At 43.2% G+C, this 16,186-nt stretch overlaps 1 long non-coding RNA gene across 3 annotated transcripts in view; it reads right to left on the bottom strand.

Moving 5' to 3' along the window:
* LOC142405274 (uncharacterized) overlaps positions 1 to 16,186 on the bottom strand; it is a 33,767-nt gene that overhangs the window by 10,038 nt on the left and 7,543 nt on the right. For 2 of the 3 annotated variants that reach the window (XR_012774112.1, XR_012774114.1), the window contains exon 2: positions 10,916 to 11,590. The exons of the other annotated variant lie outside the window; for it this stretch is intronic. This is a non-coding gene — a long non-coding RNA (uncharacterized LOC142405274). The remainder of the gene's footprint in view (positions 1 to 10,915; positions 11,591 to 16,186) is intronic. 3 annotated transcript variants of the gene reach the window in all.

Genomic DNA, 16,186 nt, shown 5'->3' with positions numbered 1-16,186 from the left:
CTTCCCTCGCAGCTCTCCCTGCTCTGCCAGCTCCAACCTTCAGTGTATTTTCCTCAGTCTGGTCCATGTACTGTAATAACTAAGTCAACTGGAAAAAATATTGAAGAAAAGGCTGAGGAAAAACAGAGTGTAGGGGCAGCTGGAGCCAGCAAAGAAGGCACACTGAGAGCTATAAAGAAGCTTTGTGCAGCAGCTTCTCTCAACTTCAGGATATTTAGCTCCACAGGAGTTGGAGAAGATGGGTAATAAGCTGGCCTTTATTTTAAGGGATATCCCTTGTAGTCTCAGCTGCATAAAGATCAGTCTTTGGGTATGTGGAAACAGTGCTAACAGTATCTCCCTTTCAGTACCTCCTGCTGCTCACTCCGTTGAATGGCCTTGGTCCAGCTAGAGAGGAAAAAAGCCTTCCATCGCAAAACAGTCATCAGTCTGAAGGAAAAGAGGTGATGAAAAGAGGCTGCGAGTGATGAAGTGAAGTAATAATTTATAGAAAGATACACGACCACAGCACTCAGGTGCCTGCTCAGGAACAGGGCCTCGCACTGCTAATCCTGAATGTGAGGCATACGTGCCTGTGCTTCCCCTGCCCCAGAGCACGCACCGCGTACCGCCCTGGTGCAGGCGAGCAGAGCACGTCTCTCGGCTTCACCCGCGTGGACTGCCCTGTGCGCAGGGCCAGGGAGCACCAGCCTGGGTACGGGATGAGGCTGCTCCGAGATCAAGCCCGGAAGACAAGGGTCAGTGAGGGACGTGGCCGGGCTCAGACGTAGCTGCAGCGTCGCTCCGGCAAGGACCCAGGGCGAGGGCTGGAGCGAAGGCAGCTCCCGAGCGACGGGGTCAGCCCCCGGCAGAGCCTCTCCCAGCTCATCTCACGCAGCTCCTTTCCCAGCAGCCTGCTCCCAGGTTGCAGCTGTGCCGCATCTGAGTGGGGCCTGAGCACCAGCAGCCAAACCCTTGGAGGGGACACGAGGTTTTGCAGAGGCTGTCGGTGCACCCAGGATGTGGACGTACCTATGTAACTACTTATAGAATTGGCCTACAGAAGTGACTACTCCACACAAACTACTAGTCAAGACATCCAAATGGCTATGTGCAATTCAGGAGTACATACATATTTGCAAATGGATTTTGTATTATTGTGAGTCAATACGTGCAACGCTCATTACGCATATATATAAATTCTAATTGGCTTTGCGTTATTGTGAATCGATACACGTAGTGCTGATTACGCATATATACAAATTCCAACTGGTCTTGTATTATTGTGAATCAATATACGTATTGCTGATTACACCTATCCAAGTTTTTACATTTTATAGCTGATGGGGGAGAGCCAAGCTTTGAGGACGGACGGGAAGAAGAAGCAGTCTTACAGGCATTGAGCAGAATGTCCCAGGGACCAATGTGTTAAACTGATCAAAAACCAAGTTTAAAATTTTACTTGGAAAGAAATTCAAAATAAAATTGCCTTGAATGTATCACAAGGGAAGGCCGCTTGAAGTGTTCTGTTGTGCTAGGCAAGCCAGCAAATGTTCACACTTCCTTTTAACCACAGTCACCTGCACACAGTTAGCGAACGTTTTTCTACCCTCATCATTTTGCTCCCAAGCCTATGCTTTTCTGTTCTACCTCCATTACAAAACTGGCTTCAAATCATGTCTCAAGTCTGATGTGACAGAGATGAAGAGCAAAAAGATGCCAGATTGCTGGTGGGGGCTCTGGCTGACTGGTACATCGCTGGTAGCTGGAATGTGCTAAGACTAAGGGAGAGCAAAGGAGCCCAAGTTTTTCAGATGCAATTGGAAGGTTCCAGGGGACTTGTCTCTGCCTTGCGAAACACTGTGCAGATCTTCCAACTGGTAAAATGCAAAGTGACAATAAGTGAAATAAGCTACTTTATAATTCAGCTGTAAGTGTCTTCAAGAACCATATGAGCGAATTATAAATTGTTTAATAAAATAAAAGTTCTTCTTGTGCTAGAAAGGTTTTCTTTCTGAAGGCTTTTCTTTCATCTGAAGGCTACTTCAGATGTTCAGTTAAATGTATTGTGACCAATGTAATTATCATTTGCCTGTATCTCAAAATTGTCTAATCAAGCACTAGCGGGCTGAGTATTTCATATGCACAAATACAGTGATATTGAACTCTTTTCTTGTGGATTTAATCTTCCATTTCCACTCACCAGAAATACAAAAAATGTGATGACAAGGGCTAGACATAAGAGTATAATCGGTAAAACTAGCCTGGAATAAACACTGCCTCAAAAATCAAAAGTAAGGTTGGGCATAACTTTACTGCAGGAGGAGAGGAGAGCAAAACAAGTGGAGAAAAAAAGGAAAACAAGCAGAACTAACTACTTTTAGAATGGGAGTTTGCTCATGTAATGAAAGGGATTACATCATGTTTGTCTGCAGTAGCGAAGGGCTGAACTCGGTGACCTCAGATATCCCTTCCAGCTTCTTGGGCACACAGATACCATTTCACTGAGCACAAAAGAAACACCTGACCCCCCTTCCTTCTGCCACCGAACCAAACCACGCAGGCTGTCTATGGGCAGGAGAAGCAATTTATGTGTTGACTGCTTTTTTAGAAAGGCACTCAGGGTGTTATCCATGCTCCTTAACCTCTGGATTTAGGCAGAATTTAGGCACCTTAGTTCCAGAGGTGCCAAAGGGAGCACTGCCTAACCACCATCACTGCCTAATCCCTGAGGAGCCCTTCTGCTCAGCTTGAAAGCCTGGTCGGTCTCCCACCTAAGCTCTTCTGCAACCTAGATTTAGGCCCAATCCTACAAATCACTTGAAAGATCACTGGAAGGGCATACTGAGAAGACGCTGACAAATGCTAAGAGGAACACCGTGAGGAACGTGAAATCTCTTCCCACCTTTTTCATAGCAATTTGGACGCACACTCAGGAAGCAAGAAAAGCGCACTGTAGGCTCTGCTCAGCCTAGTGCCACTGGTTGTTTCTTAAAAAAGAGCGAACCCGGCTGAGTTTGGCACCCAATAGAAGAGGTTCCTCCAGGGCCAGAGCCCAAAGGACAGCAGTTCCCGTGGGCAGCCCTGAGGCAAGGGCTGGAGCTTCGGGGAGAGAAAGGGAGCAAACACAACTGCAGCATTTAGCTCTGGCTACATCCCACCAGCTCTTCCTTCACCTAGGAAAGCAGATTGGCTTTTTGACTCACTCTCTGCATATGAAGCCTAAATGTCTAATCTAGGTGACCTGGCTTGTCCTGCTGGTGTCAGTCCCATAATTTCAGCTTTTGCAATGACTAATGAGGACCTAAATTAGGTGGTCTTTTTTCCTGAGCTCAGTTCCTTAACCCAACTTCCCGGGCATAGGATGACTGTTGCAATTAGCAGCACTGTGACTGACTGGGTAATAATAGTTTCAGGTTGTGCTGCACAGATTTTACAAGTATTTCAAAATGCCACTGAGCTTTACAGTGCATTGCTTTTCCCTGCAGACTGAAGGAACAGCATCCACCAGCCCTGTGTACCAGGTATGTCTGTCAGCAGTGTTAATTCACCATAAATATTGTCTCCCCCTTTGTGGATGCCGTCTCTGTCTCTCCTTCAGGATGCAACAATCACACTGTGTTGCCCATTCCTTGGAGTAGCTGGTATTCAGCAGAATACAATATCCCTTCTTTGGTATTTTGTATTGCTACTTTTGTATTGCCATTTTGGGAAGAAATGGGTGTATGGGTCGCCTGCAGAAACTCAGCAAGAGCTGTTGTTCCTGCTGAGTTCCTGCGGGCAATGTGGAACAAACAGGCTCCAGAGCCTCTCTCTCTCCCTCTCGCAGAGGCAGGATCCAGCCCAACAGCTCCTGCTGTGCATGTGGCTGCACCCCAGCATCCCCCCAACTTCAAGCACTCCGGCTGCTAACGCAAGGTGGATTCAGAGGTGCTCATTTAGGTTTTCTCCTGTTTCTTTTTCCACCCTGATTTTTACCTCTGTCAGCACAGACAGGTGCAGACAGATGTGAGCTCACCCTGCCTGTACTCCAAGCCAACCGGACTTGTGCCAGCCCCTGTCTAGGAGCCACAGAACTATATTAGCATGGCTCGGTGCCCAAGCTAATATGCCTGCTGAGAAGGCATGGGCAGAAGAAGCTTGTGTCTGTCTGCACAGAGCCTAACAGGCCTGCCCTGGAAAGCTGAGGACCAGCCACCTCTCTTGAATAACAGACAAATTTTTGTTAAATATGGATACAGGCGTGAAAGCAAAGGGCTCTGATCATTTCAGGAAAGGCCCTGTTATCTTTCTTTGAAATTGCCATGGATCAATCCAGCAGAGACCCTCGGAAGAGTCCAGTAAAAGCCGAGACGCTGGGGAGCTGGCCACCTTCTTACCTCTGCTCTGACCCTCCCAGTCCAGATTGCCTGTGTTTACCTCCCCTTCCTTGAGGGAAATGGAGCATAACGTGCACTTTCCTAATGTAATTTAGGCCAGCAGTTATTGCTTGAAAGCTTTGTGGCGGTCTGACATTAAAAAATTATAAATCTGTTAAAAAAGGTAACACTTTTCTAGAACACAGTCACACATTATATCCTATTTTGATAGAAAGAGAACTGTAGCAGCATGCTTCAGCACATATGTAGGGATGTCAAAGAAAATGAAGAATTTTCAAAAGAAATTCCTGGCTGCTAATAAAAAGTTTACTATCTATCTGATCCTTTGTCTATCAATATAGTGACTCAAAGCTGTTTCTGTTGTAATATATAAATGCATTCAGTGCTTCTTTGTGCAATAGCTACTTGGCTTAGCATGCTAAGACATAACTTCCAATGTTTGTGACCAGGTGGAAAATGTCCAGAAAAAAAGTCCAGTGACAATGTGCTCAGTTTTCTCAGAACGATAAGGAGAATTAGGAAGGGAGCTACTTCTTAATTTGGGCTACCTTCAGATAAAAAGTTTCTGACTGAATTTGTATTTGGTAATCAGAGGTCAGCAGCCAAATCTACTTCCCTATTCTAAAACTCCTATGAGCTTCACACCCAAAAAACGTATCTCTTTTTTGTTGTTGTTCCTTTTCTGTCTAACCATTATAATCCAATAACAGCATTTGGTGGAATGGGAATGACAGACAATTCTCATAAATTAAGCAGACTTCATGAAGAAGATCTTATGACTACTTTGAAAAGCAGTATGTTATCCTGAGGTCTGGCCATGTCTGATAGATATTCAAAGTTTCAGTGATGTTTGTTAATTGGAGGAGCCTTTCTATCGTAAGCTGTCTCCATACAAGCCTGTAGAGAAGTTAATATGAATAAAAACAAATAGCTAAAATCTTCAAGTCCTGGAAGAAAATCAAGAGTAGAAGTTGCAGTTGCTGGATATTTTCTTTCTGCATCTGAATGGGTCAGCATGGAAGAAGGAGCACCTGGAACAAAAATGGTCACTATATTATGATTCCAGAGGTTGCAGCTATCATCCTGGTGCATATCCTCGGGAAAGTCCATACTGAAAAGACTGCACTGTGCTGAGATGCTTGAAAAATTATTTGGATTGTGGCACGCAACAAACATCTATTCATTAAAGTCTTGCAATTGTGACCCAGCCCTTCATCTTGCACAAGACCTATAAAAAAGGCTGAGTGACTATAAATGTGTCCCTTGAAGCAAATTATGGAAGACATTATAGGAAGACTGGTTTCCAGCCAGCTTTTCCAGCTTAATGAATTCCTTTCAAGGATGTGTGAAAGCTCCATTGAGACCAATGGTGAGTATCCTTGGACTCCTCTAGGAAGATTTTATAAGGGGTCCCGACTATTGTATTCTTATTTTTCTTCTATTTTCAGAGAGAAGTTAGAAAATAATTTGAAATGGTAATGCTACAGTTCAAACACTTTTCACTGTGAGAACAGACCTAACCGATCCATGAAGAGTCAGCAAAAGGCTCTTCAGCAGATTCAGTTTTATCATGGTAACAATCAGCATGCAAATTATTACAATTTGTGTGCTGCCCATTCTGGAAGAGATAAAAAAATATTTTCCTGCATCTTCCACATTAAAACCCCGCTCATTTAATTAAGGCACAGATCTGGACTTCCAGTGTGTTTCTACAGACATCAGCTATACATAGATATGGAATGAGAATATGAAGAGTCAAGGAAGACTTTGCTCAGATCAAATATCTGTAGGTACCTTATATTTATGATACCTCTTGCAGCAGAAGGACTTTCATCTACATATTTACTGTTATCAGCTGACTTCACAGATTTTCTGTTTCTCCATTAACAGAGAGAGAAAGATAATGATCTGCAGTGTTTCTCTAGAGAATAGTTTGCTCTTTCAGAAACCATTGCTTCAATTACTGCTGCCCAAGATGTTGGAATGAGTGGAGAAAGTGAGGGAGAGAAATTATGAACTCTTATGGAGAGAACCTACTAAGGGCAATGAATGTGAAAAAGAGGGATGTTTCATCTGGGAAGGAAAAGGCACAGGGCAATGGGGAAAAGATGGCAAAGAAAGAGAACAGTGTATAATATGCAGACAGAAAGGATGGGAGATGAATGAACGGAATAAAAAAAGAAAAGGGAATGAAGTTTTAGCTGAAAAGTTCATCACGAGTTCTTTGTTTGTGTGTCTTCCCATCCAGTTGTACTAGAATAGCCTGATATTCGACTTTTCGCTTAGGTACTAGAACAAGTCACAAAGCACCCAGAGTTAAAAAAGTATTACATATGCCAGCACGTCAGACCAACTGTATGCGCTCTGCTGGACCTTGTCAGATTAATTCCTGCAACTGCTGTTGGTACCCTTCTTTCTAAAGTGCTACGTAAATGGTAACTCGTGTTATTATCCAAGGAGATAAACATACAAAAATAGGTGTCGTCACATGTAGCAGAAATTACACACACATACTAAAACGCATGCCATTACATGGAACCAATAACCATACAGGTCTGCAGGCTGACTCTCAATGGAGTTGCCAACTAGAGGTGCTTTTGTCTTTATCAGTAAGGCCTAACACATTATGTGTTTGTATGGGAAGGAGCCGCCCATCAGGAGTATCTTGCTACAGTCTACATTCATGGGCAACATGCAAGAACCAGTCTTTCAACCAGTTTGGAAAGCTGAGCCATAGATTCTAAGCATTTCCCTATTTTATTGTTTTTCAGACTACAGACAGAGGAAAATTAATTCCCCATGTAATTCCATTGAAATCTAGTACATTAACTGAGGGACTGCATTTATTTAAGCCTGTACCAATATTTATGAGATGAATTTAGGCCCAGAATGTGTTGGCTGATGGCCCTTTATTGGGAGATGAACTGGATTGCTTTACTGGGAAGACTCCCCAGCCATTGGAGTGACAGTGGGGAGTGGGGAGGAGGAGAGAGAAGAAAAGGGCAGAACAGAGTGTCGAGACCACAATAATTAATGCTTAGTGAGGCAGAAAAGGAGACAGACTCACAGGACGGCAATTCTAGCATTTTAATTCATATGTGGTGGAGTTTCAAAGTCAAATCAATGGCTTGAAAGCAGCTTTATCTACTGCTTTCTGTACTGTGGTACAGAGCTGTACCACAAGGAGTTTATACACTTCCCATTATTTAAAAAACAACCACAACTAGCATTAAATTGTCCTGCCAGAGCAACAGAAGCCTTGCCATAGACTGCAGTGGAAGCAGGAACAATAAAGGTGGGACAATCTTTTAAACCTTGCTCATTTTAGATTTTAGAAATACACCTGACTTTGGTACCACAGCAGCAGAGGCCTGCACAGCTGAGAATAAGAGACAGTTCATTTCAATACAGGGATGATGATTTGGGTATATTTGAAAGTAATTAGAGATAATAGAGCTAGAAAGAAGCTGGAAAGGATTACAAAGAAAGAGAGGGAGCATGAAGAGAAAGTGCAGTTCCTCTTCACAGAAACTAACGTAAGAAAGATGTAGACCCTTCCAATGTTTTGCATATCCTGGAGATGAATTTTCAGTCTACTTTTCCAAGTAATTTAGAAGTTCCTAAGGCTGAAGAATATACCTCTTGCAAGACACAGATTTTGCACAGTGCTTTAATATAGAGATAAAAAATATAAGTCCATTGCCTTAAATAAAGTGGGTCACGATGCACAAAAATGTACGTGCTCTTTGAAACACTCAGCAAAGCGATCAAAATTCAATAATAGTTTCTTCAGCTCCCTACAGGGGAAGCAGTTTAGAAGGAATGTGGCAGTCTCATGGAAATTACGACGTGGAAATTACTGCTGAATTCAAGGTCAAAAGTAGTAACAGAGTCAGTATAGGATCAATGATCTTCTTTAGTTCAGTTTCAAATACTACTTACTTAAACATATTATCCAATTTTAGTTTGTCACATATATTTATACTTGTGAAACATAACATCCCTATGTATTCTGTTTACTCATGTAGAAGTTGGGTCTCAGAGACTTCCACCTCTTCTTTGCAATTAAACTCTGCCACAATTATCTCTAAGTTTGAAACCTCCAGAGTGGATTACACAATAATTTAGGGCAAGTAGAAAGGGACCTTTGGGATCACCAGTCTGTGGACTGCAGAGAAGTTTTGACACTGTGCCCATACAACACTCAGGCTCTGCTCACTGCTTTGGATACCTCTTCAGTTCTAGGTATAATTCATATTTTTAGTGATATACTGTTAAGTCTTTCATAATTTGGAACTCCATTTAAATATTGTGACTCCTTCAAAACTGCGTTGTTGCTATTGGGAGCTTGGTTTTCCAAAACCAACGGCTGAGTATTTTTGGTCTGTTCATCAAAACCGCACTTGGTACATTTTGGGCTCCTTAAGTCAACCCAACCATTTTCAATGTTCTTGTATTTACACACTTGCATTTGCTTGGTTGGTTTGCCCCTTTGTTGCTGCATTGGCAGGGGTGGAGTATTCCTAGTTTCTTGCTGGACCTTTATGAAAGGCAGATCACCTTCCAAGACTGGAGGTTAGAACATTCCTGCTTTTACAGGTGTTAAGCACAGACATGCCAGGGGACTAAGGAGTGCTGCAAAACTTTTCCTCTATGTTAGCACAAGCAAGCGGTGTGAGTCCTTGTGCTCGTTTTGGCTGGGATAGAGTTAATTTTCTTCACAGTAGCTAGTATGGGGCTATGGTTTGGATTTGTGCTGAAAACAGTGTTGATCACACAGGGATGTTTTCGTTACTGCTGAGCAGTGCTTACACAGAGTCAAGGCCTCTTCTGCTCCTCACCCCACCCCACCAGCGAGGAGGCTGGGGGTGCACAAGAAGCTGGGAGGGGACACAGCTGGGACAGCTGACCCCAACTGACCAAAGGGCTATTCCATACCATAGGATGTCATGCTCAGCATAGAAAGCTGGGGAAGAAGAAGGAAGTGGGGGTTGTTCGGAGTGATGGCGTTTGTCTTCCCAAGTAGCCGTTGCGCGTGATGGAGCCCTGCTTTCCTGGAGATGGCTGAACACCTGCCTGCCCATGGGAAGGCGTGAAAGGAATTCCTTGTTTTGCTTTGCTTGCATGCACAGCTTTTGCTTTACCTATTCAACTGTCTTTATCTCAGCCCATGAGTTTTCTCACTTTTACCCTGCTGCTTCTCTCCCCCATCCCACTGTGGGGGAGTGAGCGAGCGGCTGGGTGGGGCTTAGTTGCCAGCTGGGGTTAAACCATGACAGCCCTCCAACATCAAGCAATATGGCTACACATCAGTATGATCCCCTCCAGCCCAGTCAGACTGGGGCTGAACCCTGAGATGCTGTGTAACAAAGTAAATAGGAAAATGTCCGTGTCTGAAAAGAGAATTGTCATTGTTGGTATAACGACTACTATGCTTCCCTGGAAAATGCAACATATTGTGGTACTTTGTTCAGGTACTTTTTTTTCAAGCCACTATTGCCAGCTCCAAATGTTCAAGAACTACAGTTTGACACTCAAAATCATAAGCCTGTCTGTAAAATGATAAATGTGGAGCTCTTTTACTTTGCTTTCTGTTTTTTGAGCCGTTAGGGTGCACCTGGGTCACATTTGCAAGCTTTATACTCTAACCATTAGGACTAGAAACTTACTTAAATTAAAGAAAGAGGAAAGCTGAGTTTCTAACCTCATTACACAACTCTAGTAGCTGGAGTGTAAGGAGTGAAACATCAAACATCACAAGACTTGTGATAACATTATGAGTGCTGACAACATCAATTTAGAGTAGGAGGTGGGATAGCAGGAGAAACTCAGGGCAAATGGATTTACTTTTTATCTTACTGTTTTTACAGGCTCTCTACTTTTATCTTTAATCAGAAGTTTTCAGTGGCAGCTCTTTCTTTGTGTATCTGTGCATGACATTAAAAGGTCACTTCTGCATTAATACCTGATGCCATTTGCTAACTGCATCTTTCTATCAAGATAACATGAAAAGGAAGGTGTACCGACAGTACACCTGGTGCTAGTATCACAGCAAAGAGGTATTATGGAAGTACAGGTCGTAAGTGCATGGCTGAAATGCTATTGAGAGGGATTCCAATTCCCTGTTGCGTGCGTGAAGAATCAGGATGTTTCTCACGGCTATGATATTTACTGCCTGAGTGAAGAATATTGTATTGAGAATTTACTAGTAAAGTTCCACATTCTTTCTGAAATGGGTTGTTATAAGGCATTGGTTGCTATATCTTTTATGCCTCAAAATTATCTCAATGAAGAATAACACGGAAACTTAAAAATCTACATACAGCTAAACCTTTCACTAGAATAAATTAGCTGTAATTAAGCCAAGTAATTAACGGATCGCTATGATTACAGATCAACAGACTGGCCAGATCAAGAATTCAGGTCAGTCTTAAGTAACGCCAAAGTGGCAGCGGTGACAAAGTGGCCAGCTGTCCTTCCACTATTAGAGTTAGTTTCCAAACCATGGAAGCTTTTATTGTTTGAAATCCTCCAGTTAGAGGGAATTGTGTACTCACCAGTCCGTTCAACCACATGCAAAGGGTTGTCGGTAGGCTTCTTGGTCACCCACCTCCTGTCATTGGTCTGATCTGTCACTGATCTGAAAAATGCCAGGGCTGCCCAGTGGTCACTCAGGAGGCAGCTCCAGCACAGTGAATACTCCTGCTCTGTCATCATAATCCTGCGATTTAAAGTAGGAGTTAAGCCTGGTCCAAACGGCCAGTTCGCTTCAGCTGCTTTGCACAGCTCCAGTGGTGCAAGCAGAGCGTACAAGTGAATTTCATGATGACAAGCCAAGTTTTTGATATGACGTAATGCTGATATTATATATCTTCCACTCATTAAACAGGCTCCAGTCCCTTCTGGGTGGGACCGAGTTCTTTAGTTCACGTTCATGGATGATTATGTTGCTAATTGGAAGGAGAGACACAACCCCTGTGTGAACTGAGAGGAGGTGCTGAGGGTCTGCAACGTGGCCCTTGTCACGGGAGGAGTGATTCAGCCCAGCGCTGCCCCAGGAGGAGCAGACCCGTTTCTCATGCTGCATCACTCAGCCTGGGCTGCCCGCTCAGTGCGACAGCAGCAGGGCTGTCCAGGCCCGCTTGTAGGTGCATTTTTGCTCACCCTTTCAGCCCCAATCTTGGCACTGCTCACATGAAGCTGCAACTCTGCACTCGGAACTAGTATCAGCACTAGGAAAGGAGATGAAGGCAGAAGTGAATGCAGGGGAGGATCTCCCTTAAAGCTTCCTCCTCCCCTCCCTGTATCAGAAGTGTGTATTGAACAAGGAATTGTCCCCAAAGAAATCATGTTAAGCCAGAGTTATGTAAAGAAATCAGAATATTATAATTATCCCCCCAAAAACGTTACAAACTCAGGAAATTCAAGACAAGTATACATGCACAATCTTGCAGTACTGAAATGCAGAATTCAGAAATCTAAATAACCTCAAATTTGCTCTGAAATGATACATAACCATGTGTAACTCACAAGCATGACAGAATTTTACAGTTCATAGTCTGAATTTAGTAGAAAAACAATTTCTAAAGAGAAATGAATTTAAGAAATATGTTTCAGTACATTTTTGTTCCACATATCGCTACAGGAACAGGGTTTGACCCTTTCATTCTCATGGAGGTGATCTGGTGTTCGGTCTAATTTGATAGATTCCATCTTTCTATAAAATTTGACTACAGAGGTCAGAGAAGGAAATGCACTGTCATCTCCGCCTGCTTTCTTGGGGGAGCATTGAGGTTAGCCTTCTGGATTTAGAATCTTACCACAGAGACAGAAAACAAGATTGGCTAACCACAATGACTTGACTCAAATAATTAGCAACACTGACATAATGTAGTCATTCCTGAAAATCTAAAGTCAGAGTTCTGCCTACTTTTTTAAATAAACAGCAATCCAAAAATCTAGGGCAATAAAACTCCATAGGCATCTCAGAATTTTATTTCAGCCAACATCAAACTTCCTTCTTTTCAGACAAGCTAAATTATACCGGTAAATCAGCAATGTTAGATCAGTCAAACCAGCTGAATGCAAAAGATGAGGCAACAGACCAAATTTGTATTGTGTATATGAATTACTGACATAAAGGAAAACTGCTCATAAAGTTAAATCTTAAATAAACATGAACCCTCAGTAAGAGTACACACGGAAAAAGAAAGACTACAGTCTAAAACTTCTGAGAGGCCTCTGATTAAATGTACAGTGAAGTGGGAAATGGACTTGGGTTTCTCTGTACTTCAGAGGATGCAGCTTATGTAGCCAGAGCTTTAAAGGAGCTAAGTCATACTTACTAAGAGGATAGCAATAGAGCCATGGAGTGCTGGGGCTAACCACCCAGGAGCATACCCAGTTTGATGGGTTTCTGTAGCTGACACTGCAGGAACAACACTGTTAGTGGCACATGAGCTCGCTTGTTCAAAGTATCTGCATAAACTAGGGCACTGCAGCACAGGCACTCCTGGGACTCATGTTCACTGCCCTGATGGATTTCATTGCAGTGGCCGACGATGTGACATCCCTGCCTTTCTAGTGGAGGACCCCTTCCTGCACAGATGGCAGACACAAACGTGTGCTAGTTGCTGAGTCACTGATGTGGCTATTAAACTTCCCTGTTAGTTTAAACTGATTTATGTTAAAGATACCAGAGTGGGAGCTGCTGAGCTTCAGCAGCAGTACGTGTTTGCTTCTGCTGATCATACTCTAGTTTCAGTGAAAACTGGGTAATGGAAGCTCCAGCAGCTGAGGAACTGGTACCTGTGGAAATACTAACTACACCACAGGGTCCTGTATCAAACCCTGTGAGACTCTAGAGGTTTAGGCACTCTTTTGAGCAAGGCCAAGGACCTCTTGTCTTACATCAGCCACATCTCTTCCATGTAGATCCCTACGTTTGCAGCTCCCAAACCACATGGGAAATGGATTTAGAATGCTCCAATACAACCTTCCTCAAGCTTGCCACATCTGTAGGAATAGAATGTCTCACTGCTTTGTAGGTACCCTGGAATAACCTTTAATCAAAGCAAATATTAGAGAAACTAGAATAAAAGAATACACATGCACATATAGACAGCACAAGCCAGTAAGAAAATCATGATTTTCTCTTCCTGTAATGCAGATCAGCTCCAGGAGGCCTGTCGCTGTTTCATCCAGTGAGCAAGCTGTGAACTGTTCGTGGCTAGGATCCACCATCCCCACACAATGATTTTGATTGAGGTTTTCTCAAGGAGTGCCCAGAGATGAAAAACTGAACTGCCCTTAATGCAGAGCTCGCAACAGATCTCCCTCTGCTCTACTCTTACTGAGCAAGGGACATCTGAACTTGCCTGTGGAAAGCAGCTGAAAAAGAAGGTAGAAAGGGGATAAGAAGGACTCGAGATTACCCGTCCTTTCACTTGGGATTTGTTTGATTTCCTTTCACAATATGATACAGTAGAGGTGGAACAGGTCTACTAGATCAGTGAGTATATCTTACTTGAAGAGCAGGATTAATATCTTCCCACAGCCATCCACAATGAAGAATGCTCCAGTTGCCAAAATAATTCTGTGCTGAATAGCGAAATCCACAGGTGGGAAGCAATTCTCAGTGAATTTGCTTTCTAGGGTGCTTAATAACCACACATATTTAACATCAGCATCATTCTCTCAGACGAACTAGAGCATTTTTTCTGTGGTGCCCTCCTACCTGTTGGCCGAAGGGATCAGAATCCTGAGTTCTGTCCCTACAGGCTGGATCCACACCACCAACTGGTGGGCTGATCCTTGCCAAGACATTTTTGGAGGAATTATAAAAATCCCTCTTAGAGAAGAGAATTATATATGGTACTTAGGCAAAACAGGCATTCCATTTATAAATATAATTACTTTTGCTATTCCATCAAGAAAAAGAATTTAGTAGTGAGGGATACAAAAGAGAAAATTATTTTTATGTGTTGACACAATATAAATAGAAAACAGATCCGGCTGAAACTAAGTGGGAAATTAAAAACATGAGAAAATATGTAACTGAGATTACCAGTTGGGGGGTGACTTATGACCACTCTAGTGCATTCTTTCCAGTGGAAGTACAGTCCCTCATTTTGCTTTATGTTTGGATCATAATTATGTGTGCACTTATTTAACAATAAATGCACAAGCTTACTTTGCATTTATTGCCAAATTATCTTCTTTTGACTGATGACCTTGAACACTGCAAGGCAGGCACTCTTCTCCAGTGCAAAGTAGGGAACAGGATACGGCTTGCACATAGCCCCTCTGCTTTAGTGTGCTGTAGCACAGGTTAGGGAAGAAAGGAGCGAGTATGCCATTCACACTCACATACAGTGACTGGATGCAATATTATCACCTAAGGAATGACTTTGACCCCATCTCTTGTATTCATACACATGCTCCTTTTACTCAGGCTGCTTGTCTGGGTATGTCCGTTACTGCACGTCTTCTGCTTTAGATTTGTGAAGAATATTTTTATCCAGCATCTTCATTCTTAATATTAATGATTTATCACATATGGTGCACTATATTTTTATAAAGCTGTAAGATACCATGGTGATTAACACCATATGAGAACCTAAATAGAAGGGAACAGGATAACAGAAATGTCCTCCCAGCAGACATAGGGCTTTTGCTTGTTTTTAGGGAAAGTATCTCAGCTGCATGATTTTACTCTGTACATAAGAATTGTAGGAGTTCCATAATAGAAGACTGTACTGTACTTGACAATGTTGTAGAGAGAACAAGAAACCTTATGTTTAATTTCTCTCTAGCCTTAATTAGGATTTTCAGATCAATTATGTGAGGAGAGATTGATTATTCTAGCTCTTTTGACCATATAGATTTATTACTTTGATTTAAGGAGGCAGGAGAAAAAAAAGTAAGAACTACAAGTATACCCTTGTGTTTATATATGTGCATATATATCTCCCCATATTTCTGTTAGGAAAAGATCCCAGCTTCAAATAGCCTTGCAAATTTGTCCTGTCAATATCGCAGTCCACACACAAAATCTACTCACTGAATCAATATGGTAGTGAGAAACTAATCACATTTTACTTACCCATCCAAACACTGTGAAAGGCTGGAGACACTGCAAGGCTGCTTCAAATGAACGTACTACTGCTGGGAACACTGCAGGCTGCTCATGCGTGCCCACAGCCCTTCTTTTCAAACAGCTCTATCCTCACCCACCTGGATTAGGACTGCCACTGGGAGAGCCGTTCCCCCCTGCATTACTGGACCCAAAGCAAGGATTTTTCTGAAGTGTGGCAGGCCAGCAAAAAAGGGGATTGTCTCTGGGCACTGGCATATACAAAGCATCCAGCTTGGGGGCTGCTGGAAAGAGTCAGGTACCATGTGGTACAGAGGAGCTACAAAGGAGCTGAAGTTTTGGCTCCTGACGGGCTGCCATGGGGACAGGCAGAGGGGCTGTGGGGATGCCAAACAGCGGGGCTGCAGGCTGGGCTTCCCTGGGTGCTGTTTGGTCCTCCAGGTCCAGGGCTGCGGGGAGTGCCAGGACGGCTGCAAGGAGCATGGGGAGATGAGCACTAGCAGCTCCCCATGCATCTTCCCCTGGGCAGCGCAGTAGAGGTTAAATAAAAAAATGCATTGGGGAAAAGGCTGTTTCTGCAAAACTGGTCACTACCAAAGAACGGCAGCCAGGCCCCCGGGGATGCTCTCCTTGCCTAAGGATGAAATGGGATTACGACGGTAAGGTTTGCTGCGCTATAATTAAGGTGGTATCAGGACTTTCATTAAAAAGTGTGTTTTTGTTGAGGGGCTAT

This window comes from Mycteria americana, chromosome 2 (genome assembly GCF_035582795.1).
Source record: "Mycteria americana isolate JAX WOST 10 ecotype Jacksonville Zoo and Gardens chromosome 2, USCA_MyAme_1.0, whole genome shotgun sequence".
Lineage (NCBI taxonomy): Eukaryota > Metazoa > Chordata > Aves > Ciconiiformes > Ciconiidae > Mycteria > Mycteria americana.
Note: the sequence above shows the minus strand (reverse complement) of the source record. Positions and strands in the feature narration are given on the sequence as shown.